General features: G+C 42.8%; 1 protein-coding gene across 1 annotated transcript in view; it reads left to right on the top strand.

The window, feature by feature from the left end:
- The window catches only part of LOC149462256 (contactin-associated protein-like 5), a 577,382-nt gene that overhangs the window by 282,722 nt on the left and 267,541 nt on the right, over window positions 1-27,119 (top strand). The gene's annotated exons all lie outside the window — the stretch shown is intronic.

Here is a 27,119-nt window from a genome sequence, read left to right as displayed (position 1 = left end):
AAAAATGTTGAAGTTTTTTCAAGAGATTACTATATATTTAAAATTTTATTGATTCTGTCGGATTTGATGATTTCAGACGCTAGTCCAACCCACCAATAGAAATGGCATGAGCTGATTGGACAATATCAACTGGCTTCATGTGCATCTGAATTAACGAATGCAACGAAATTCAGATCCAGTCATTATCCAAATCTGAATTATCGAATGAATTTGAAAATTTCATTCATTTTCCCATGGGCCCTAACTACAATTGCATCATGTAATGCCATCCGAATGAAACAAATGCATTCGTTAATTTTTGTATAACTGTTTTTGGATTCATGACATTCGTTACTATGTCCAATTGGAGATTTGCATACCCCAAAAAATTTCCGTCCAAAAATAGAATTGTAATGAATCGCTCAAGTCCAGGTGCGGACTGACAACTGATATAGGGGATAGGGGCAATAGGGGATCATGGGGCCCCTGGGCAATAGGGGATCATGGGGACTCTGTGTCGTCGCCCACACTCAAACCACACCCAAAAAAGCCTATGAAAGGTACCAGGGGCATCTCATGGGGCCCCTTACTGACCTCGGGCCCTCGGGCAGTGCCCGAGTTTCCAAATGGTCAGTCCGCCCCTGCTCAAGTCTACTCTGAACTTCCCTAAATACCTGTTCAGCTAAACTCCTTAGTGCATATACCATATGAGATCTATACCATGTGAGATAAAAGATTGCTAGAAATAGCTGGTCACGTTTATCGGGACTTGTTCTGCAATATCGAAGATGTTTTACTGCTTATTGGCCATGGCGGGGGAGTAGTGACCTATGGAAGATGTTTTACTGCTTATAATGTCCAGTGATTGGCCATGTTGGGGGAGTAGTGACCTATGGAAGATGTTTTACTGCTTATAATGTCCAGTGATTGGCCATGTGTTGGGGGAGTAGTGACCTATCGAAGATGTTTTACTGCTTATAATGTCCAGTGATTGGCCATGTTGGGGGAGTAGTGACCTATGGAAGATGTTTTACTGCTTATAATGTCCAGTGATTGGCCATGTTGGGGGAGTAGTGACCTATCGAAGATGTTTTACTGCTTATAATGTCCAGTGATTGGCCATGTGTTGGGGGAGTAGTGACCTATCGAAGATGTTTTACTGCTTATAATGTCCAGTGATTGGCCATGTGTTGGGGGAGTAGTGACCTATCGAAGATGTTTTACTGCTTATAATGTCCAGTGATTGGCCATGTTGGGGGAGTTGTGACCTATCGAAGATGTTTTACTGCTTATAATGTCCAGTGATTGGCCATGGCGGGGGAGTAGTGACCTATCGAAGATGTTTTACTGCTTATAATGTCCAGTGATTGGCCATGTTGGGGGAGTAGTGACCTATCGAAGATGTTTTATTGCTTATAATGTCCAGTGATTGGCCATGTTGGGGGAGTAGTGACCTATCGAAGATGTTTTATTGCTTATAATGTCCAGTGATTGGCCATGTTGGGGGAGTAGTGACCTATCGAAGATGTTTTATTGCTTATAATGTCCAGTGATTGGCCATGTTGGGGGAGTAGTGACCTATCGAAGATGTTTTACTGCTTATAATGTCCAGTGATTGGCCATGTTGGGGGAGTAGTGACCTATCGAAGATGTTTTATTGCTTATAATGTCCAGTGATTGGCCATGTTGGGGGAGTAGTGACCTATCGAAGATGTTTTACTGCTTATAATGTCCAGTGATTGGCCATGTTGGGGGAGTAGTGACCTATCGAAGATGTTTTATTGCTTATAATGTCCAGTGATTGGCCATGTTGGGGGAGTAGTGACCTATCGAAGATGTTTTACTGCTTATAATGTCCAGTGATTGGCCATGTTGGGGGAGTAGTGACCTATCGAAGATGTTTTACTGCTTATCATGTCCAGTGATTGGCCATGTTGGGGGAGTAGTGACCTATCGAAGATGTTTTACTGCTTATAATGTCCAGTGATTGGCCATGTGTTGGGGGAGTAGTGACCTATCGAAGATGTTTTACTGCTTATAATGTCCAGTGATTGGCCATGTTGGGGGAGTTGTGACCTATCGAAGATGTTTTACTGCTTATAATGTCCAGTGATTGGCCATGGCGGGGGAGTAGTGACCTATCGAAGATGTTTTACTGCTTATAATGTCCAGTGATTGGCCATGTTGGGGGAGTAGTGACCTATCGAAGATGTTTTACTGCTTATAATGTCCAGTGATTGGCCATGTTGGGGGAGTAGTGACCTATCGAAGATGTTTTATTGCTTATAATGTCCAGTGATTGGCCATGTTGGGGGAGTAGTGACCTATCGAAGATGTTTTATTGCTTATAATGTCCAGTGATTGGCCATGTTGGGGGAGTAGTGACCTATCGAAGATGTTTTACTGCTTATAATGTCCAGTGATTGGCCATGTTGGGGGAGTAGTGACCTATCGAAGATGTTTTATTGCTTATAATGTCCAGTGATTGGCCATGTTGGGGGAGTAGTGACCTATCGAAGATGTTTTACTGCTTATAATGTCCAGTGATTGGCCATGTTGGGGGAGTAGTGACCTATCGAAGATGTTTTATTGCTTATAATGTCCAGTGATTGGCCATGTTGGGGGAGTAGTGACCTATCGAAGATGTTTTACTGCTTATAATGTCCAGTGATTGGCCATGTTGGGGGAGTAGTGACCTATCGAAGATGTTTTACTGCTTATCATGTCCAGTGATTGGCCATGTTGGGGGAGTAGTGACCTATCGAAGATGTTTTACTGCTTATAATGTCCAGTGATTGGCCATGTTGGGGGTGTAGTGTTCTATCTATAGGGAATAATAGAATTGTATTATGGTCATGTCCACTGGTTGGCCATATTGGGGGTGTAGTGACCTATCGAAGATGTTTTACTGCTTATCAAAGCCACCTCCTCCATTCGGATGCGTGTCAGTAACATATCCCAGCATTCTCCACCCAGGTAACTCAATCAGCTTTATCCAGCCACCATGGAATGTGTCAAAGCCAATGTTGATTGTCCAAGAGCATGACAATTTTTGACTCTTGGGCAATCGAGTTTCATTATGGTTGGGTTGAGGTGACTGAGTTGCTTGTCTAAATATATTCACTTTAAAGGTTTAGTTCAACTTTTTAGAAAAAAAAAAATGAAAAGATGAACTAACACCATACACCTTCCCCATCCCCCTGGTTCCCACCGTACTTACCTCCATAGGTTATTAACCATGAGTGCCCATGCAGCTGATGTAGAGATCTGTATTATCATCATGTCCAGTGGTCGGCCATATTGGGGGAGTAGTGACCTATCGAAGATTTTTTACTGCTTATCATGTCCAGAGGTTGGCCATATTGGGGGAGTAGTGACCTATTGAAGATGTTTTACTATTTATCAAAGCCACGTCCTTCGTTCTGATGCGTGTCAGGAACATATCCCAGCATTATCCACCCAGGTAACTCAATCAGCTTTATCCAGCCACCATGGAATGTGTCAAAGCTGATGTTGATTGTCCAAGAGCATGACAAGTTTTGACTCTTGGACAATCAAGTTTCTTTATGGTTGGGTTGAGGTGACTGAGTTGCTTGTCTAAATATATTCACTTAAAGGTTTAGTTCAACTTTTTAGAAAAAAAATGAAAAGGTGAACTAACACTGTATACCTTCCCCATCCCCCTGGTCCCCACCGTACTTACCTCCATGGGTTATGAGCCATGAGTGCTCATGCAGCTGATGTAGAGATCTGTATTATGATCATGTCCAGTGGTCGGCCATGTTGGGGGTGTAGTGTTCTATGTATAGTGTGCAATAGAATTGTATTATGGTGATGTCCAGTGGTCGGCCATGTTGGGTGTGTAGTGTTCTATGTATGGAGTGTCATAGAATTGTATTATGATGGTGTCCAGTGGTCGGCCATGTTGGGTGTGTAGTGTTCTATGTATCGAGTGTAATAGAATTGTATTACGATCATGTCCAGTGGTTGGCCATATTGGGGGAGTAGTGACCTATCAAAGACGTTTTACTGCTTATCAAAGCCACGTCCTCCATTCTGATGCATGTCAGGAACATATCCCAGCATTCTCCACCTGGGTAACTCAATCAGCTTTATCCAGTTACCATGGAATGTGTCAAAGCCAATGTTGATTGTCCAAGAGCATGACAAGTTTTGACTCTTGGGCAATCAAGTTTCATTATGGTTGGGTTGAGGTGACTGAGTTGCTTGTCTAAATATATTCACTTAAAGGTGTAGTTCAACTTTTTAGAAAAAAAAATGAAAAGGTGAACTAACACAGTACACCTTCCCCATCCCCCTGGTCCCCACCCAACTTACCTCCATGGGTTATGAGCCATGATTCCCCAAGCAGCTGATGTAGAGATCTGGGGATTTTAAGTCCCCGCTCTTCTCCCCCTTCTTTCTGAAGGGCTTCTGGAACGGATCAGAGCGATGCTCTGTGCTGGAGCTAAGCGTTTAGAATTGCTCTAGTCTGTCCAGGAAGGCCTGCAAGAAGAAGGGGGAAAGGAGTGAGGATTTCAACTCCCCAACTGTGTGGGTTCTAACAGCTCATCACCCACGTAGGTAAGTACAGCAGGGACTGAGAAGGGTATAGGGTGTTAGTTGATCTTTTCATTTTTTTCTGAGAAGGTGGACATACACATTAAATAAGTCAATTGTTCCTTAATTTGAACTAAATAAGTGAAGAAGACCCAACTAAAACTGACATTCTAGATCAAGGGCCGGTTGTATCTTTAAGGCTGGATGTCCAGAGCACCCTCCTTACATGAGATGTCAAGAGCCCCCCACCATCAGAAGTCAAGAGACCCCCATCTTCCCTTACATCACAGTGTCATCCCTCCTTACATTTTGCTGCTGCTGGTAAGAAGCTGGGGGCGAAGCTGGGGAGCAGAAAGTGCAGGGTCTGGAGGAGGACCAGAGGAGGGCTGAAGTCAGCTGCCAGGGTCTACTGGAGGTGGAGATATGGGGGTGCTGCCGCTGCAGAGAGAAGCACAGGATCTATAGGAGAAATTCAATTCTCCTTTTTGCTAACAACTGCTGGGATAAGGGGGAGAGGGTAGACAAGAGCCTTTCTGTGGCTGCACAGAGAAGTGGAGGCTGAAGTCAGCTGCTGCAGTCTACTAAATGCTCAAACCACGGAAGGTGGAGATGATGGCTGCTGCAGCTGCACAAAGAGGCACAGGATCTGTAGAAGGAGTTCTGTCCTCATCTCTACTGCCAACTGCTGAGACGGGAAGGAGGAGGGGGCAGAAAAGAGTCTTTCTGTGGCTGCACAAAGAAGCGCAGGATCTGGCGGATCCAATGTTATAGAATTGTATTATGATCATATCCAGTGGTTGGTCATACTGGGGGTGTAGTGTTCTATGTATAGATTGTAATAGAGTTGTATTATGATGGTGTCCAGTTGTTTGCCATGTTGGGGGTGTAGTGTTCTATGTATAGAGTGTCATAGAATTGTATTATGGTTATGTCCAGTTGTTGGCCATGTTGGGGGTGTAGTGTTCTATGTATAGAGTGTCATAGAATTGTATTATGGTTATGTCCAGTGGTCGGCCATGTTGGGGGTGTAGTGTTCTATGTATAGTGTGTAATAGAATTGTATTATGATGGTGTCCAGTTGTCGGCCATGTTGGGTGTGTAGAGTTCTATGTATAGAGTGTCATAGAATTGTATTATGATCATGCCCAGTGGCGGGTCATGTTGGGTGTGTAGTGTTCTATGTATAGAGTGTCATAGAATTGTATTATGATTATGTCCAGTGGTGGGTCATGTTGGGTGTGTAGTGTTCTATGTATAGAGAGTAATAGAATTGTATTATGATTATGTCCAGTGGTTGGCCATGTTGGGGGTGTAGTGTCCTATGTATAGGGTGCAATAGAATTGTATTATGATCATGTCCATTGGTCGGCCATGTTGGGTGTGTAGTGTTCTATGTATAGAGTGTAATAGAATTGTATTATGATGGTGTCCAGTGATCGGCCATGTTGGGTGTGTAGTGTTCTATGTATAGAGTGTAATAGGATGATATTATAATGGTGTCCAGTGGTCGGCCATGTTGGGTGTGTAGTGTTCTATGTATAGAGTGTAATAGAATTGTATTCTGGTCATTTCCAGTGGTCGGCCATGTTGGAGTTTTAGTGTTCAATGCGCAGGGTGTAATTGAATTGTATTATGATCATATCTAGTTGTCAGCCATGTTGGGGGTGTAGTGTTCTATGTATAGAGTGTAATAGAATTGTATTATGATCATGTCCATTGGTCGGCCATGTTGAGGGTGTAGTGTTCTATGTATAGAGTGTAATAGAATTGTATTATGATCATGTCCATTGGTCGGCCATGTTGGGTGTGTAGTGTTCTATGCACAAGGTGTAATAGAATTGTATAATGATCATGTCCAGTTGTCAGCCATGCTGGGGGTGTAGTGTTCTATGTATGGAGTGTCATAGAATTGTATTATGATGGTGTCCAGTGGTGGGCCATGTTGGGGGTGTAGTGTTCTATGTATAGAGTGTAATAGAATTGTATTATGGTCATTTCCAGTGGTCGGCCATGTTGGAGTTTTAGTGTTCTATGCGCAGGGTGTAATTGAATTGTATTATGATCATATCTAGTTGTCAGCCATGTTGGGGGTGTAGTGTTCTATGTATAGAGTGTAATAGGATGATATTATGATGGTGTCCAGTGGTCAGCCATGTTGGGTGTGTAGTGTTCTATGTATAGAGTGTAATAGAATTGTATTATGATCATGTCCATTGGTCGGCCATGTTGGGGGTGTAGTGTTCTATGTATAGAGTGTAATAGAATTGTAATATGATCATGTCCATTGGTCGGCCATGTTGGGGGTGTAGTGTTCTATGTATAGAGTGTAATAGAATTGTAATATGATCATGTCCATTGGTCGGCCATGTTGGGTGTGTAGTGTTCTATGTATAGAGTGTAATAGGATGATATTATAATGGTGTCCAGTGGTCGGCCATGTTGGGTGTGTAGTGTTCTATGTATAGAGTGTAATAGAATTGTATTCTGGTCATTTCCAGTGGTCGGCCATGTTGGGGTTTTAGTGTTCTATGCGCAGGGTGTAATTGAATTGTATTATGATCATATCTAGTTGTCAGCCATGTTGGGGGTGTAGTGTTCTATGTATAGAGTGTAATAGAATTGTATTATGATCATGTCCATTGGTTGGCCATGTTGGGTGTGTAGTGTTCTATGCACAAGGTGTAATAGAATTGTATAATGATCATGTCCAGTTGTCAGCCATGCTGGGGGTGTAGTGTTCTATGTATGGAGTGTCATAGAATTGTATTATGATGGTGTCCAGTGGTGGGCCATGTTGGGGGTGTAGTGTTCTATGTATAGAGTGTAATAGAATTGTATTATGATGGTGTCCAGTTGTCGGCCATGTTGGGTGTGTAGAGTTCTATGTATAGAGTGTCATAGAATTGTATTATGATCATGCCCAGTGGCGGGTCATGTTGGGTGTGTAGTGTTCTATGTATAGAGTGTCATAGAATTGTATTATGATTATGTCCAGTGGTGGGTCATGTTGGGTGTGTAGTGTTCTATGTATAGAGAGTAATAGAATTGTATTATGATTATGTCCAGTGGTTGGCCATGTTGGGGGTGTAGTGTCCTATGTATAGGGTGCAATAGAATTGTATTATGATCATGTCCATTGGTCGGCCATGTTGGGTGTGTAGTGTTCTATGTATAGAGTGTAATAGAATTGTATTATGATGGTGTCCAGTGATCGGCCATGTTGGGTGTGTAGTGTTCTATGTATAGAGTGTAATAGGATGATATTATAATGGTGTCCAGTGGTCGGCCATGTTGGGTGTGTAGTGTTCTATGTATAGAGTGTAATAGAATTGTATTCTGGTCATTTCCAGTGGTCGGCCATGTTGGAGTTTTAGTGTTCTATGCGCAGGGTGTAATTGAATTGTATTATGATCATATCTAGTTGTCAGCCATGTTGGGGGTGTAGTGTTCTATGTATAGAGTGTAATAGAATTGTATTATGATCATGTCCATTGGTCGGCCATGTTGAGGGTGTAGTGTTCTATGTATAGAGTGTAATAGAATTGTATTATGATCATGTCCATTGGTCGGCCATGTTGGGTGTGTAGTGTTCTATGCACAAGGTGTAATAGAATTGTATAATGATCATGTCCAGTTGTCAGCCATGCTGGGGGTGTAGTGTTCTATGTATGGAGTGTCATAGAATTGTATTATGATGGTGTCCAGTGGTGGGCCATGTTGGGGGTGTAGTGTTCTATGTATAGAGTGTAATAGAATTGTATTATGGTCATTTCCAGTGGTCGGCCATGTTGGAGTTTTAGTGTTCTATGCGCAGGGTGTAATTGAATTGTATTATGATCATATCTAGTTGTCAGCCATGTTGGGGGTGTAGTGTTCTATGTATAGAGTGTAATAGGATGATATTATGATGGTGTCCAGTGGTCAGCCATGTTGGGTGTGTAGTGTTCTATGTATAGAGTGTAATAGAATTGTATTATGATCATGTCCATTGGTCGGCCATGTTGGGGGTGTAGTGTTCTATGTATAGAGTGTAATAGAATTGTAATATGATCATGTCCATTGGTCGGCCATGTTGGGGGTGTAGTGTTCTATGTATAGAGTGTAATAGAATTGTAATATGATCATGTCCATTGGTCGGCCATGTTGGGTGTGTAGTGTTCTATGTATAGAGTGTAATAGGATGATATTATAATGGTGTCCAGTGGTCGGCCATGTTGGGTGTGTAGTGTTCTATGTATAGAGTGTAATAGAATTGTATTCTGGTCATTTCCAGTGGTCGGCCATGTTGGGGTTTTAGTGTTCTATGCGCAGGGTGTAATTGAATTGTATTATGATCATATCTAGTTGTCAGCCATGTTGGGGGTGTAGTGTTCTATGTATAGAGTGTAATAGAATTGTATTATGATCATGTCCATTGGTCGGCCATGTTGGGTGTGTAGTGTTCTATGCACAAGGTGTAATAGAATTGTATAATGATCATGTCCAGTTGTCACCCATGCTGGGGGTGTAGTGTTCTATGTATGGAGTGTCATAGAATTGTATTATGATGGTGTCCAGTGGTGGGCCATGTTGGGGGTGTAGTGTTCTATGTATAGAGTGTAATAGAATTGTATTATGGTCATTTCCAGTGGTTGGCCATGTTGGGGTTTTAGTGTTCTATGCGCAGGGTGTAATTGAATTGTATTATGATCATGTCTAGTTGTCAGCCATGTTGGGGGTGTAGTGTTCTATGTATAGAGTGTCATAGAATTGTATTATGATGGTGTCCAGTGGTCGGCCATGTTGGGGGTGTAGTGTTCTATGTATAGAGTGTAATAGAATTGTATTATGGTAATTTCCAGTGGTCGGCCATGTTGGGTGTGTAGTGTTCTATGCACAAGGTGTAATAGAATTGTATAATGATCATGTCCAGTTGTCAGCCATGCTGGGGGTGTAGTGTTCTATGTATGGAGTGTCATAGAATTGTATTATGATGGTGTCCAGTGGTGGGCCATGTTGGGGGTGTAGTGTTCTATGTATAGAGTGTAATAGAATTGTATTCTGGTCATTTCCAGTGGTTGGCCATGTTGGGGTTTTAGTGTTCTATGCACAGGGTGTAATTGAATTGTATTATGATCATGTCTAGTTGTCAGCCATGTTGGGGGTGTAGTGTTCTATGTATAGAATGTCATAGACTTGTATTATGATGGTGTCCAGTGGTCGGCCATGTTGGGGGTGTAGTGTTCTATGTATAGAGTGTAATAGAATTGTATTATGGTCATTTCCAGTGGTCGGCCATGTTGGGTGTGTAGTGTTCTATGCACAAGGTGTAATAGAATTGTATAATGATCATGTCCAGTTGTCAGCCATGCTGGGGGTGTAGTGTTCTATGTATGGAGTGTCATAGAATTGTATTATGATGGTGTCCAGTGGTGGGCCATGTTGGGGGTGTAGTGTTCTATGTATAGAGTGTAATAGAATTGTATTATGGTCATTTCCAGTGGTTGGCCATGTTGGGGTTTTAGTGTTCTATGCACAGGGTGTAATTGAATTGTATTATGATCATGTCTAGTTGTCAGCCATGTTGGGGGTGTAGTGTTCTATGTATAGAGTGTCATAGAATTGTATTATGATGGTGTCCAGTGGTCGGCCATGTTGGGGGTGTAGTGTTCTATGTATAGAGTGTAATAGAATTGTATTATGGTCATTTCCAGTGGTCGGCCATGTTGGGTGTGTAGTGTTCTATGCACAAGGTGTAATAAAATTGTATAATGATCATGTCTAGTTGTCAGCCATGTTGGGGATGTAGTGTTCTATGTATAGAGTGTCCTAGAATTGTATTATGATCATATCCAGTGGTCGGCCATGTTGGGGTTTTAGTGTTTTATGTATAGAGTGTCCTAGAATTGTATTCTGGTCATTTCCAGTGGTTGGCCATGTTGGGGTTTTAGTGTTCTATGCACAGGGTGTAATAGAATTGTATTATGGTCATGTCTAGTTGTCAGCCATGTTGGGGGTGTAGTGTTCTATGTATAGAGTGTCCTAGAATTGTATTATGGTCATGTCCAGTGGTTGGCCTTGTTGGTGTGGTGATTTGGTATAGGGTGTACTAAACATCTTTTCCTTTTGTGGGGTCCAGCCTTGTTGGATATGCAAGTATTTGGGGTTTCTTTGTGGAAACATACATAGACATGTCCCGAATTGAAGCCCAGATTTGTTTCCAACAATAATAACAGAAGGTAAAGAAAGCATGGATGGTTGTAAGGACCTCACCAATTGTAACATCCTCAATCTCCTTCACACAAGGCATGCTGGTCACTTTAACTAACCATTATAATGAATGAGCTATACAAATAAACAACAGGCATGGAGCATTAAAGAGGACAAACAGAGGAGGAATTTCAATGGGTTTTGTTTGTTCCTTTTCCATTTTTTAAAGCAAATGCAGATTTATAAGCCCCCGTGTTTGCTGTTGAATGAATGCAGAACTGGAACAAATGTTGACAGATGATTTCCCAGAGTGTTTAAATAGAACACAATTATATCTGTCTCTGGACCGATTTGGAACAAGGCTGTGAATGGAACTTAATTACTTAGTTTGTGAATTTATGCCACAATTCTGAATAGACATCTGATTGGACAATTTAAGTGAATTAGGGAATAGAAAAAAAATATTTTGGTTTTTTTTTTGTTCATAGGGAAATAAAAGAAGGAATGAAATAGCCATTTGCTCTTCCTATGACAGTATTTAACTCCAATGACAGAACTATTTGGTGTGTTTTTTTTTTAATTATAGGTTGTTAGTGCAGTACCTAAATTAATACCCATTGGTGGCATCATCATTCATATACTGTAGGTATTATCATACCAAACATGCAGTATTTGGTTCTTGGTGTCAAACTTGCATCAAAATTATATATATACAGCTGCAAGAAAAAGTATGTGAACCCCTTGGGATTACGTGGAGTTTTGCATGAATTGGGCATAAAATGTGCTCTGAACGTCATCTTAGTCACAACAATAGAAGAATACAGTCTGCTGAACATAATACTACACAAACATTAGATGTTGCCATGGTTTAATTGCACATAACATGTAAACATTCACAGTGCAGGGAGGAAAAAGTATGTGAGGCCCTAGCTTAATGACTTCTCCCAGAGCTAATTGGAGCCAGGAGTGAGCCAACCTTGACTCCAATCAGTGTGATGATATTGGATGTGTTGCTGACAGCTGTCCTGCCCTTAAAAAACACACACCTGTTTTGGGTTTACTGGTTTCAAGAAGCACTGTCTGATGTGAACCATGCCTTGCAGAAAAAAGCTCTCAGAAGACCTACGATCAAGAATTGTTGACTTGCATGAAGCTGGAAAGGGTTACAAAAGTATCTCCAAAAGCCTTGATGTTCATGTGTCCACGGTAAGACAGACTGTCTACAAATGGAGAAAGTTTAGCACTGTTGCTACTCTCCCTAGGCGTGGTCATCCTTTAAAAATGACTGCAAGAGCAGAGCGCAGAATGCTGCATGAGGTAAAGAAGAATCCCAGAGTGTCAGCTAAAGACCTACAGAAATCTCTGGCACATGCTAACATTTTTGTTGACACATCTACAATAAGGAAAACATTAAACAAGAATGGAGTACATGGGAGGACACCACGGAGGAAGCCATTGCTGGCCAAAAAGAAGATTGCAGCACGTTTGAAGTTTGCAAAAGAGCACCTGGATGTTCCACAGCACTACTGGCAAAATATACTGTGGACAGATGAAACCAAGATTGAGTTGTTTGGGAAGAACACACAACACTATGTGTGGAGAAAAAAAGGCACAGCACACCAACATCAAAACCTCATCCCCACTGTGAAACATGGCGGAGGGAGCATCATGGTTTGGGGCTGCTTTGCTGCCTCAGGGCCTGGACGGATTGTTGTCATTGATGGGAAAATTAATTCCAGAGTTTATCAAGACATTTTACAGGAAAACGTACGACCATCTGTCCGCCAACTGAAGCTCCGCAGAGGATGGGTGATGCAACAGGACAATGACCCAAAGCATACAAGTCATTCAACAAAACAATGGTTGCAACAGCACAGAATACCCCTTCTGGAGTGGCCCAGTCAGAGTCCTGACCTCAACCCGATTGAAATGCTGTGGCATGACATTAAGAGAGCGATTCACACCAGACATCCCAAGAATATTGCTACACTGAAACAGTTTTGTGAAGAGGAGGGGTCCAAAATGACTCCAGATCGTTGTGCAGGTCTGATCTGCAACTACAGGAAATGTTTGGTTGAGGTTATTGCTGCCAAAAGGAGGGTCAACCAGTTATTAAGTCCAAAGGTTCACATACTTTTTCCTCCCTGCACTGTGAATGTTTACATGTTATGTGCAATTAAACCATGGCAACATCTAATGTTTGTGTAGTATTATGTTCAGCAGACGGTGTTCTTCTATTGTTGTGATTTAGATGACGTTCAGAGCACATTTTATGCCCAATTCATGCAAAACTCCACGTAATCCCAAGGGGTTCACATACGTTTTCTTGCAACTGTATATATATATATATATATATATATATATATATATATATATATATATATATATTGTGACTCTGTGGAGATCCGTCACAATATAAAAAGGATATTTCACTTGGGTTTCTCAACAAGGCAGGTTAAGGGGCTCCAGGGTACTTGTTTGATGCAGAGGAACGTGGCTTTGTTTGTAAAGTCCATTTTGGGACCTGGAGATTTCAAAGTGATTTGGGAGGGATGAAATCTCCAATCCTGGGGCCAGGGTTTGGGAATGGCCAGGAGACTGATTGCTCAGGTGTGTGTGGCCCTCTTCTAGAGTCAGGACCAGGGTTCTGGGCTCCACCCTCCCGAGGAGTCCATGTGGGTGCAAGGGAGCATCCACAAGTGTGCATTGTAGCACAGAGAAGTCTGACAGAGCAGACGGGGTCCAAGCCTGTGGGCTGGAGAAACAGGAGTGCTGGGAAAGGGCGCTAACCCAGGTGCAGCGGGTTGTATGTGAATGGTCAAGAGGATCGAGGCATGAAGCCTGATCAGCGTTGCTGCTAATGAGAGCCAGGGGGCTGAATATTTTCGTTTGTATTGATGGTGTATACCCCTGTGTGGGAAACATGTTATGTGGAACTTTATTTTAAATAAAATTGGGCGAAACAGCCCTTAAAATGAAGAGAGCGAGTGGCTGTGTGTTGTTAAAGCTCTACCCTTGATGCTAGTTCCCACATAATAAATAAATAAATATATATATACAGTATGTGTGTATGTATGTATGTATGTGTGTGTATATGTATATATATATATATATATATAGTGCCTTGAAAAAGTATTCATACCCCCTTGAAATTTTCCACATTTTTCATGTTACAACCAAAAACATACATTTATTTTATTGGGATTGCATTTTATGTGATAGACCAAACCAAGCATCAGAATGGGGAAGAAAGGGGATTTAAGTGACATTGAACGTGGCATGGTTGTTGGTGCCAGATGGGCTGGTCTGAAATAGAGAAAGTATCCAGTGAGCGGCAGTCGTGTGGATGACAATGCCTTGTTGGTGTCAGAGGTCAGAGGAGAATGGGCAGACTGGTTCCAGATGATAGAAAGGCAACAGTAACTCTAATAACCACTCGTTACAACCAAGGTATGCAGAATACCATCTCTGAACGCACAACATGTCCAACCTTGAAGCAGATGGGCTACAGCAGCAGAAGACCACACCGGGTGCCACTCCTGTTGGCTAAGAACAGAAAACAGAGGCTACAATTTGCACAGGCTCACCAAAATTGGGCAATAGAAGATTGGAAAAACGTTGCCTGGTCTGATGAGTCTTGATTTCCTTAGAGATGGTTGTGAGTGAAAATCCCAGTAGATCAGCAGTTTTTGAAATACTCAGACCAGCCCGTCTGGCACCAACAACCATGCCACGTTCAAAGTCACTTAAATCCTGTTTCTTCCCCATTCTGATGATCGGTTTGAACGTCAGCAAGTTGTCTTCACCACGTCCAGATGTCTAAATACGTTGAGTTGCTGCCATGTGATTGGCTGATTAGCAATTTGTGTTACCAAGCAATTGAACAGGTGTACCTAAGAAAGTGGCCGATGGGTGTATATACAGTGCGCTTGTAAATTATTCAGACCCCCCCTCACTTTTTTTTCAATCTTGTTATGTTGTAGCCTGATACTACAGTTGATTAAATTCATTTTTCCCCTTATTATTCTACACTCAGAACCCCAGAATGAAAAAGTGAAAACAGGATTTTAGAAATGTCTGAATTTATTAAAAATAAAAAATGGAAATATCGCATGTACTTAAGTATTCCGACCCTTTACTCAGTACTTTGTGGAAGCCCCTTTGGCAGCAATTACAGCCTCGGGTCTTTTTGGGTATGACGTGTCAAGATTTGCACACCTGGATTGGGTGATTTTCTGCCATTTTTCTTTGCAAATCTTCTCAAGCTCAGTCAGGTTGGATGGGGACCATCGGTGGACAGCCATTTTAATGTCTTTCCAGAGATGGTTAATAGGGTTCAAGGCAGGGCTCTGACTGGGTCACTCTAGGGCATTCTAAGAGTTGTCCCTAAGCCAGTCCTGTGTTGTCTTGGCTGTGTGCTTAGGATCGTTGTCATGTTGGGAGTTGAGCCTTCAGCCTAGTCTGAAGTCCTGAGCACTCTGAAACAAGTTTTTATTCTCTGTACTTGGCTCCATTCAGCTTTCCCTCAACCCTGGCCAGTCTCCTGGTCCCTGCTGCTGAAAAAGACCCCTACAGCATGATTATACCACCACCATGCTTCACAATTAGGCTGGTATTGGGCAGGTGATGAGCGGTGCCTGGTTTCCTCCAGACAAGTAATTTAAAATAGAGACCAAACAGTTAAATCTTGGTTTCATCAGACCAGGGAAACTTGTTCCTCACAGTCTGAAAGTCCTTCAGGTGCTTTTTTGCAAACCACAAGCGTGCTTTCCTGTGTTTTGAACTAAGGAGAGGCTTCCATCTAGCCTCTCTGCCATAAAGCCCATATCGGTGGAGGCTGCAGTGATGGTTAACCTGGAACTTTGTCCCATCTCCACACAGGATCTCTGGAGCTCATCGAATTCTTGGTCACCTCTCGTACTAAGGCCCTTCTCCCCTGATTGGCTAGGGGACCAGCTCTTAGAAGAGTTCTACTTGTGCCAGACTTCTTCCATTTGGGAATTATGGAGGCTGCTGTGCTCTTGTGAACCTTCAGTGCAGCAGATTTTTTTTTTTTGTAGCCTTCTCCAGATGTGTGCCTTGCAATAATCCTGTCTCTGATCTCTGCAGGCAGTTCCTTTGACCTCATGGCTTTTGCTCTGATACAGTATGCATTATCAACTGTGAGGCCTTTTATAGAGAGTTGTGTGCCTTTTGTAGAGAGATAACGCACAATTTGGTCCCAAACTTTTGGGGAACTGACCATTGGGGAGGGAGTCAGAGTACTGATCCCCTCACTACCAGAGGACCCAACACTTCGTGACAGGCTGCTATACACCTTCCACCAGTCCTTGGTCACCCGTGGCAACTGCTCTCTTCCTCCACTCCTACTGCTGAGTTAACCCTTCATAGTGAACTTGCTTTATACCCCATATTTTCTTTTTTTTAGGCCCTGTTCTTTCATATGCCATAAACCATCATGCAACCCTTTAGAGCAACTTCAGTCCAGGCTTTGGAACAATTTGGAAACTTTACTAGAAATCTTTCATGGCATTAGGAATACAAAACAAGTTACAGTCTAGGCCCCTACTGACAAAAAAGAGGCATACCTTAGAAGGTGACAGTCCAATACTGGTATTCTCCATCAACTGTTAGTGTCCTCCGGAACTCCAGTGTCTTGTAGAGCTACAAGCTGACTTCCCTTATGGCTCTCAAGACTCATAAATTCTGAACTCCCCTCCAGGCTCTCTTTTTTTAAATTGAAGCTTCCCCCTATTTCTATATATCACAAGGTGGATATCACAGGGCCTAGAAAAAGCCCCGGAACCGAAATCCCAGCAGTTAAACCCTTCCCAGCCTGGGCAGACTAACTAGCTAAACCAAATACAAAACTCCTTATAGGCGCCTGCCTACAAGCTGCTGTCCCGCCTCTCTCTTCGCACTGGACATAGAGGCAGCAGTGGAAGCCATTGGTTTCTGCTGCTGTCAATCACAGGCTGTGAGGAGAGAGAAGGGGGTGGGGCCAAGCCTTGATGTATGTGTCTATGGGCACAGGCAGCATAGCTGAGGATTAAGCTGGTTCGAGTGTCCCCATAGCAAGCGGCCTGCTATGGGGGCACTCAGTCAGGGAGCATCGGAGGCTCCAAAAGAGGAGGATCAGGGCTGCACAAAACAACTAAGTATGACATGATTGTTTTAAAAAAAAATACATTTACAATAATCTATTTTATTTTTTTTTTTAAACAATGCTATATTTATTGTAGAAATCTGCTTGCACTGCTACAAACCGATTCTGTAAAAACTTATGGTTTCACATATACTTTAATGAGCCACTAAATCTAAAACACAGTTTAGCTTTTATAACCAATCTTTTGGTTACAATAAAAAAAAAAAGAAGGTTAACAACACGGGTCAATACACAGCTTAGTACTTTTCCATTAATCCCACATTTTTAAGTCGCCAAAGAAACTTTAAGAGCTTATTCACACCGGTACCTTTTTTCCTCCTGATACTTTTTCCATTAAATGTAATTAAGATGCATGTCAAGGCATATTAACATGTGCTGCCATGGACTTTTAATGTGCGTTCCAATGCATTTTGTATTGATGTGCAGCGTGACTAATGCAGCCACCGCATCTAATAACTGCTAAGCTGCAATATATTACTTTTATTTTGTATTTATATACGGTTTAAAGTGATTGGGGTGGGGGGATGAAGCATTCAATGGGCTTTGAGACCTTCCAGTCCAGGCTAATTCTGACATTCCTCTCCTATAGTACAAGTAAAAAAAATATTTTTTTTCCTAGAAAACTACTTAAAACCAGACATTATATATTTTTTTAAGTAGAGGCCTTAGAGAATAAAATGTATGGTGTTGAATATTTTTATGTCATACAATATTTGCACAGTGGATGGTCCTCTTTATGGAGAGTGATCTAGTCTGTGAGACACCCAATCTCTCCTCTGGAATCCAAAGCAGCTAATCAAACTGAGTTTGGTTTGATCAGATGATTGGTCCTCTTTATGGAGAGATCTGGGGTCTATGAGACACCCAATATATCTCTTCTGGCCTCCAAAGCAGCCAATCAAGCCTAGATTGGTTTGATCATATTTTTGGTCCTCATAATGGAGAGATTTAGGGTCTATAAAACACCTGTTCTTGCCTCTGGCTCCAAATCAGCTAATCAAACTGAGATTTGTTTGATCAGATGATTGGTCCTCTTTATGGAGAGATCTGGGGTCTATGAGACACCCAATATATCTCTTCTGGCCTCCAAAGCAGCCAATCAAGCCTAGATTGGTTTGATCAGATTTTTGGTCCTCATAATGGAGAGATTTAGGGTCTATAAAACATCTGTTCTTGCCTCTGGCTCCAAATCAGCTAATCAAACTGAGTTTGGTTTGATCAGATGATTGGTCCTCTTTATGGAGAGATCTGGGGTCTATGAGACACCCAATATATTTCTTCTGGCCTCCAAAGCAGCCAATCAAGCCTAGATTGGTTTGATCAGATTTTTGGTCCTCATAATGGAGAGATCTAGGGTCTATAAAACACCTGTTCTTGCCTCTGGCTCCAAATCAGCTAATCAAACTGAGATTGGTTTGATCAGATGATTGGTCTTCTTTATGGAGAGATCTAGGGTCTATAAGAAACCCAATCTCTCATCTGGCCTCCAAAGCAGTCAATCAAACCGAGATTGGTTTGATCAGATGATGGTGCATATTTTTATGTCACAGTGGTTTTCAAACAGTTTTTGGAAAAAAAAACACTATGGGACACCTGATCTCTCCTCTGGCTTCTAAAGCAAACAATCAAACCGAGAGTGGTTCAATCAGATGATTGGTCCTCTTTATGGAGAGATCTAGGGTCTGTGAGAGACCCAATCTCTCATCTGGCCTCCAAAGCAGTCAATCAAACTGAGATAGGTTTGATCAGATGATGGTTCATAATTTTATGTCACAGTGGTTTTTCAAACACAATTGTTTTTGGAAAAAATACACTATCTATGAGACACTGGATCTCTCCTCTGGCTCCCAAAGCAGCCAATCACACCGAGATTGGTTTGATCAGATGATTGGACTTCTTTATGGAGAGCTTTGGGGTCTATAAGACAACCAATCTCCCTCTGGCTTCCAAAGCAGACAATCAAACCGAGAGTGGTTTGATCAGATGATTGGTCCTCTTTATGGAGAGATCTAGGGTCTGTGAGAGACCCAATCTCTCATCTGGCCTCCAAAGCAGCCAATCAAACCGAGACTGGTTTGATCTGATGATTGCCCTCTTTATGGAGAGATTTAGGGTCTCTGAGAGACCCAATCTCTCATCTGGCCTCCAAAGCAGTCAATCAAACCGACTGGTTTGATCAGATGATGGTTCATAATTTTATGTCACAGTGGTTTTTCAAACACAATTGTTTTTGGAAAAAATACACTATCTATGAGACACCGGATCTCTCCTCTGGCTTCCAAAGCAGCCAATCAAACCGAGATTGGTTTGATCAGATGATAGGTCTTCTTTATGGAGAGCTTTGGGGTCTATAAGACAACCAATCTCCCTCTGGCTTCCAAAGCAGACAATCAAACCAAGAGTGGTTTGATCAGATGATTGGTCTTCTTTATGGAGAGCTTTGGGGTCTATGAGAGACCCAATCTCTCATCTGACCCCCCCCAAAGCAGTCAATAAAACCGAGATTGGTTTGATCAGATGATGGTTCCTATTTATATGTCACAGTGGTTTTTCAAACACAATTGTTTTTGGAAAAAATACACTATCTATGAGACACCGGATCTCTCCTCTGGCTTCCAAAGCAGCCAATCAAACCGAGATTGGTTTGATCAGATGATAGGTCTTCTTTATGGAGAGCTTTGGGGTCTATAAGACAACCAATCTCCCTCTGGCTTCCAAAGCAGACAATCAAACCAAGAGTGGTTTGATCAGATGATTGGTCTTCTTTATGGAGAGCTTTGGGGTCTATGAGAGACCCAATCTCTCATCTGACCCCCCCCAAAGCAATCAATAAAACCGAGATTGGTTTGATCAGATGATGGTTCCTATTTATATGTCACAGTGGTTTTTCAAACACAATTGTTTTTGGAAAAAATACACTATCTATGAGACATCGGATCTCTCCTCTGGCTTCCAAAGCAGCCAATTAAACCGAGATTGGTTTGATCAGATGATTGGTCCTCTTTATGGAGAGATCTAGGGTCTGTGAGAGATCCAATCTCTCATCTGGCTTCCAAAGCAGCCAATCAAAATGAGATTGGTTTGATCAGATGATTGGTCTTCTTTATGGAGAGATTTGGGTTCTATGAGACACCCAATCTCCCTCTGGCTTCCAAAGCAGACAATCAAACCAAGAGTGGTTTGATCAGATGATTGGTCCTCTTTATGGAGAGATCTAGGGTCTATGAGAGACCCAATCTATCATCTGGCCTCCAAAGCAGTCAATCAAACCGAGATAGGTTTGATCAGATGATGGTTCATATTTTTATGTCACAGTGGTTTTTCAAACACAATTGTTTTTGGGAAAAAATACATTATCTATGAGACACCGAATCTCTCCTCTGGCTTCCAAAGCAGACAAGCAAACCGAGAGTGGTTTGATCAGATGATTGGTCCTCTTTATGGAGAGATCTGGGGCCTGTGAGACCCAATTTCTCATCTGGCCTCCAAAGCAGTCAATCCAACCGAGATTGGTTTGATCAGATGACTGGTCTTCTTTATGGAGAGATCTAGGGTGTATAAGAGACCCAATCTCTCATCTGGCCTCCAAAGCAGCCAGGAAGTGGTTAATGCCTATAAATATTTGATTAAAACACAACTTTCCCTACATTGCGCATTTCTCAGACTCCAGATATACAGAATCATAAGGACGGTCTCTCAGAATTTTTAATAAAACTTGTGTTTGTGACTTCTCATTGCGTGGGCCGGTAGAGAACATATCACAATGCGCATTAGCGTGACATCCGGCTCGGTTGATAAATACCTTGAACCTCTCAAAGAAAGCCTCCGATAGGTCCAGACTCAGCAGAAAGATGGCGTCTTGGGTATTTTAACAAAAAACACAATAAATTCTCGCAGTTAAGGGATTTGTTGCCAGTTCAGTGATATTCAATTTCAGATCCGCAGCGTGTTCCGAACTTTATCAAAAAGAGCCGATACGCAGGAAATCGGAGATTAAGCCTAATTACACCACATGCCTTGTTTTTCTTATTTTGTGTTTTAAAGAGATTTCAAATCCCTCTTCAGGGAGCAAAGAGTTTCCAAATAGCACACCTTGCTCCGAGACCGCATTTACTGTGAAATCATGGAGCTGCCGCTATTATGTTGTATTATGTCCTAGTACTTTACTACTCTGGCCGAGGTGTTTATTTTAGCTCGCCAACATGGAGCAAACTTGTATTTTACTTTTTACTTTTATATAAACTTTACAAGTATGAGTCACTGAGCCTCACGCACACAACCGCTCTTCTGAATAGAGATGGGCACGACGGAAACTTCAGTTTCATTTTGGGTTTATTTGTTATTTTGTTTCCTCGTATTCGTTATGTTATAATGATTTGTTTTTGGAAATCGTTTCATATGTTTGGATTCATTTCGTATAGATTGATTCGTTTCATGTAGTTACATTATTATTATTATACAGTATTTATATAGCGCTAAAAGGTTTGCTCAGCGCTGTACATTATAGTGGGGGACAGTACATGAGACAATGCAGTAACAATACAATACACGAGGGGTTCGAGGGCCCTGCTCTTTCGAGCTTACAATCTAGGAGGGAGGGGATAGTGGTACAGGAGGAAGTGGCTGTGGGGGATGGAGTGGTGGGAGGAATGGAGGAGATCGGCTGTTAGGTGAGGACGGGGTAGGTTTCCCCAAAGAGATGGGTTTTCAGGGTGCGCCAACAGGTGAGGAGGGTAGGTGACAGTCTGATGGATTGGGGTAGTGAGTTCCAGAGGATGGGGGAAGCCCTGGAGAAGTCCTGCAGTCGGGCGTGGGAGGTGGAGACCAGGAAGCTAGAAATTAGGAGGTCTTGTGAGGAGCGAAGATTATGGGTAGGGTGGTATTTGGGTATCAGGTCGGTGAGGTAGTTTGGGGCAGCATTATGAATGGCTTTGTATGTCAATGTTAGTAGTTTGAATTTAATGCGTTGGGCAATTGGGAGCCAGTGGAGGGATTGGCAGAGGGGGGTGGCAGAAGCGGAGTGGTTGGTAAGGTGGATGAGTCTGGCCGCTGAATTCAGCATAGACTGAAGCGGGGATAGTCTGTGATGAGGTAGGCCGGTGAGGAGGGAGTTGCAGTAGTCCAGACGTGAGATAATGAGGGAGTGAACGAGTAGTTTAGTGTCTGGGGTTAGGAATGAACGTATTTTGGAGATGTTGCGGAGGTGGAGCCTGCATGAGTTTGCCAACAATTGGACATGGGGCTGGAAGGACAGGTTTGAGTCTAGAGTGACACCTAGGACTTTGGCTTGCGGGGCGGGTCTGATGGTGGCGTTGTTGGTCGTGATGGAGAGGGGAGGGGGGGGGCACGGGCTGCAGGGAAAATCAGGAGCTTGTTTTTAAAAAGGTTCAATTTGAGGAAATGGAGCGACATCCAGTCTGATATGTCATTCAGTAGGTGGGTGATACGGGCGGAAACTGAAGGGGTGAGTTGAGGTCTGGCTGAAGAAAGACAAAAGTCCATCCGGTTCAATCATTAAATAAATAAATAAGTACAAGTTATAATCCTACACCCACAGTTGATCCAGAGGAAGGCAAAAAAATCCAACAAAGCATGATCCAATTTGCTCCTGCAGGGGAAAAAAAATCCTTCCTCATCCCCCGAGAGGCAATCGGATATTCCCTGGATCAACGTTCCCTATAAATGTTATATCCAGTTATATTCTGTGTATCCAAGAAAGAATCCAGGACTTTCCTACAGCAATCCACTGAGCTGGCCACAACCAACTCTTGAGGGAGTCTATTCCACATTCTCACAGCTCTTACTGTGAAGAAACCTTTCCATGTTTGGAGATTACATTTCTTTTCCTCCAGATGTAAAGAGCGCCCCCTTGTCCTCTGTGATGACCTCAGGGGGAATAACTACACCGAGTTCACTATATGAACCACTGATGTGTATATATACATGGTCGTAGCAGAACTGTATAAAATGAAGAAGAGAAGAAGTGCCATTAAGTGCAGTATAGAGCACTTTTAATAGGTAACAAATGTAGAACAACTCACATGGTATCATATGTAAAACAGGCTCATATGGTGCAGGCTCATATGGTGAAGGTAGCAAGGCTTTTTGTGAAGAAGAGAAGTGCCTCTAAGTGCAGTATAGACCACTTTTAATAGGTAATAAGTGTAGAACAACTCGCACCATATGAGCCTGCACCATATGAGCCTGTTTTACATATGATACAATGCGAGTTGTTCTACATTTGTTACCTATTAAAAGTGGTCTATGCTGCACTTAGAAGCGCTTCTTCTCTTCTTCATTTTATACAGAGTTCTGCTACGACCATGTATATATACATCAGTGGTTCATACCCCTGATGGGGGTTGTAATAATTTACCATTCTTCAAAAAAAAAAAATGGTTCTACACTTTGGTGTTCACTATATTTTCAGAGGAAGAAAAAACAACACGTTTGTATTACTGCAGTGTGTGCATTATTGAGACGTCTCGTTAGCACCTCATGTCGCTTCCCTTGTAATGAGGGGTAATACATTCCTCCGTGTCTTCTATCTGATAATGCTTTATTTATACAGTGCTGGAAATATATATTTTGAGATGGATACAATGTATTAGTCACTGTTTTCTTTGTTTTGTTGGGAAAATCTAAATCTTTGAATAACTGCATACTGTACCTACAGCGCATTCATAAAGTATTCAGACCCCCTTCACTTATTTCAATGTTGTTATGTTGCAAGCCGATACTACAGTTGTTTATATTCATTTTTTTTTCCACATTAATCTACCCCGTAATGACAAAGTGAAAATAGGATTTTGGAAATCTCTGTGAACTGATTAAAAAGAATAAAAGGAAATATTGCATGTACGTAAGTATTCAGACCCTTGACTCCATACTTCGTTGAAGCCCCCTTTGGCAGCGATTACAGCCTTGGGTCTGTGTGGGGATGATTCCACAAGTTTTTCACACCTGGATTGGGGGATTTTCTGCCATTATTCCTTGCTCAGTCAGTTTGGATGGGAGCCGTGGGTGGATGGTGATTTTCAGGTCTCTCCAAAGAAGTTTAATAGGGTTCAAGTCAGGGCTCTGGCTGGGCCACTCTAGGACATTCACAGAGTTGTCCCTAAGCCACTCCTGTGTTGTCGAGATGGGTCTTCAGGGTGCGTCTAAAGGAGAGGAGGGTAGGTGATAGTCTGATGGATTGTGGTAGAGAGTTCCAGAGGATGGGGGAAGCCCTGGAGAAGTCCTGGAGACAGGCATGGGAGGAGGAGACCAGGGAACTAGAGAGAAGGAGGTCTTGTGAGGAGCGGAGAGTACGTTTAGGGTGGTATTTGGATATCAGGTCGGTGAGGTAGTTTGGGGCAGTGTTATGAACAGCTTTGTAGGTCAGGGTTAGCAGTTTGAATTTTATCTGTTGGGCAATCGAAAGCCAGTGGAGGGATTGGCAGAGGAGGGTGGCAGATACGGAATTGGTTAGTAAGGTGGATGAGTTGGAAGGTGAATCTTCAGCCTAGTCTGAGGTACTGAGCATGGTGGAACAGGTTTTCATTGGGGAGATCTCTGTACTTTGCTCCATTCAGCTTTCTCTCAATCCCGACCAGTCTCCCAGTCCCTGTTGCTGAAAAACACCCCTACAGCATGATGCTGCCACCACCATGCTTCACTATTTGGATGGTATTTGGCAGGTAATGAGCAGTGCCTGGTTTGCCCCAGACATAATGTTTAGCATTGAGACCAAACAGTTCAATCTTGGCTTTATCAGACCAAAGAATCTTGTTTCTCATAGTCTGAGAGACCATCAAGTGCTTTTTTGCAAACTCCGAGCGGTCTTTCACGTGTCTTGCACCGAGGAGAGGCTTCCATCTAGACACCATGCCTTAAAGCCCATATCAGTGGAGGGCTGCAGTGATGGATGTCCTTCTAGGAACTTTGTCCCATCTCCACACAAGATCTCTTGAGCTCAGTCAGAGTGACTATTGGGTTCTTGGTCACTTCTCTTACTAGGGCCCTTCTCCCCCGACTGCTCAGTTTGGCTGGGTAACCAGCTCTAGGTAGAGTCGTACTTGTGCCAAACTCATTTGAGAATTATGGTGGCCACTGTCTTCTGGAGAACCACCATTCTTCACTATTGGGATGGTATTGGTCAGGTAATGAGCAGTGCCTGGTTTGCCCCAGACATAATGTTTAGCATTGAGACCAAACAGTTCAATCTTGGTTTTATCAGACCAAAGAATCTTTTTCTCACAGTCTGAGAGACCATCAGGTGGTTTTTTGCAAACTCCGAGAGGGCTTTCATGTGTCTTGCACCGAGGAGAAGCTTCCGTCTAGCCACCATGCCTTAAAGCCCATATCGGTGGAGGGCTGCAATGGTGGTTTTCCTTCTAGGAACTTTGTCCCATCTCCACACAAGATCTCTGGAGCTCAGTCAGAGTGACTGTTGGGTTCTTGGTCACGTCTCTTACTAAGACCCTTCTCCTCCAACAGCTCAGTTTGGCTGGATAACCAGCTCTAGGTAGAGTCCTACTTGTGCCAAACTCATTTGAGAATTATGGAGGCCACTGAGCTCTGGAGAACCTTCAGTGCAAGAGACATTTGTGTAGCCTTCCCCAGATCTGTGCCTTGCAATAATCCTGTCTCTGAGCTCTGCAGGCAGTTCCGTTGACCTCATGTCTTTTGCTCTGATACAGTATGCATTGTCAGCTGTGAGGCCTTTTAAAGAGAGGTGTGTGCCTTTCCAAATCACATCCAATCAATTGAATTTACCCCAGGTGGACTCCAATCAAGGTGTAGAAACATCTCAGCAACCATCAAGAGAAATGGGAAGCATCTGACCTAAATTTCAACTTGGGCTTTCAAGAGCCCAAGCTGATAAGAATGAACCTAAAGTTTACAATATCAAGGAGCAGCAAATCTCTTTCTGTGAGATCCAAATTCTTTGTGAACTTTGGGTTCATTCTTATCAGCTTGGGCTCAACGCGTTTCATGGACCATGTCTTGGAAATTCGCTTTAACGAATTTCTCCTTACCGTGAGTACTCGCAGTTGGATGCGCAGAAATCCCCCATAAAGCTGTGCGAATCTTGCTTACCACGACTGCAGCTAAACTACACGATTCCTGCCCATCCAAATACTTTGGCTCTGTTGAGATGTGGGGGAATTAGAGCTCTGTTACCCTAGAATGATCAAACGACACTCTCAGGATGGTGTTGCAACTCACATAAGGGCTGGTTTTAGACCCAGCTCTCTGTTTTATTAAAAATACACACATGCCCCCCCCACATGAATAAAGTCAATCCCCTCCCACCAAACAATGCAATGGGGAGTGCCTATACACAGGATGTATATTCCAATTGGAGCATAGCCTTTCCTATTATCTATCACTGGTCCTCCCCCATGAGTCTTCTGAGGTCAGCAGACTTCCTCCCCTTCCCCCCCATGAGCCATCTGAGGTCATATTTCCTGTCCTACTAGCTTCTATTGGTATGTCCATTCTCTGCACAAGCACTCCCTAAAAATATCAGTCTGTACCTGGATGGGCCCGATACGATCTTTATTAAAACACATCCATCCAAGATACAGTTCAGATTGGTAATGGGTTGTAAGATATGCATAAGCCTACACGCGGAGTTCGTACCGCTTGGCGCCTTGCGTTATGAAGCCCACGTGGTACTATGCTGCTGATATGTGGATACAGGCCCGCGGTCTACTGCCAGCGACATTCGCATCGAATGCCGTGGTGGTATACACGCCGGTCTATAAGCGCAGATCTGCCATCTCATCCATTACCAAGCTGAGTACTGTAATACATACATTGTACATGCGCATGGCCCAATTGCAGCCTTCAGAGCTTTAATTAAGCCACACGAGAGACATATGAATAACACGAATATATGACACATTTAAAGTTCGACCAACAATACAAAATTTCCATGACATTCCCTCCTGTTTTATCATATTATCCTCGTGTCCCTTCTTGATCTTCTTCAGCTTGATGGGTGTAGTCTCAAACTTCAAAGAGTTCCTGTAGTTGTCCCTGAGAATAAAGCTCCACGGGGTACCTGAAACAACAAGACCCGACGCAGACTCGACGCAAACAGGCTTGATTGAAGCAATGATCCTCAAGAGCGTTGGAACCTTCACTACAGGAAGGCTCTTGCAAAAACCACAAACAGACTTGTGGTATGAATAAGGCTTGTGATCCCACGGTGGTCTGGGGAGATCCAGCAATAGAT

This window comes from Staurois parvus, unplaced genomic scaffold (genome assembly GCF_062004578.1).
Source record: "Staurois parvus isolate SC_StPar_1 unplaced genomic scaffold, SC_StPar_1.0 ptg000179l, whole genome shotgun sequence".
Classification (NCBI taxonomy): domain Eukaryota; kingdom Metazoa; phylum Chordata; class Amphibia; order Anura; family Ranidae; genus Staurois; species Staurois parvus.
The sequence above is the reverse complement of the archived record's forward strand: the minus strand, read 5'-3'. Positions and strand labels throughout refer to the sequence as shown.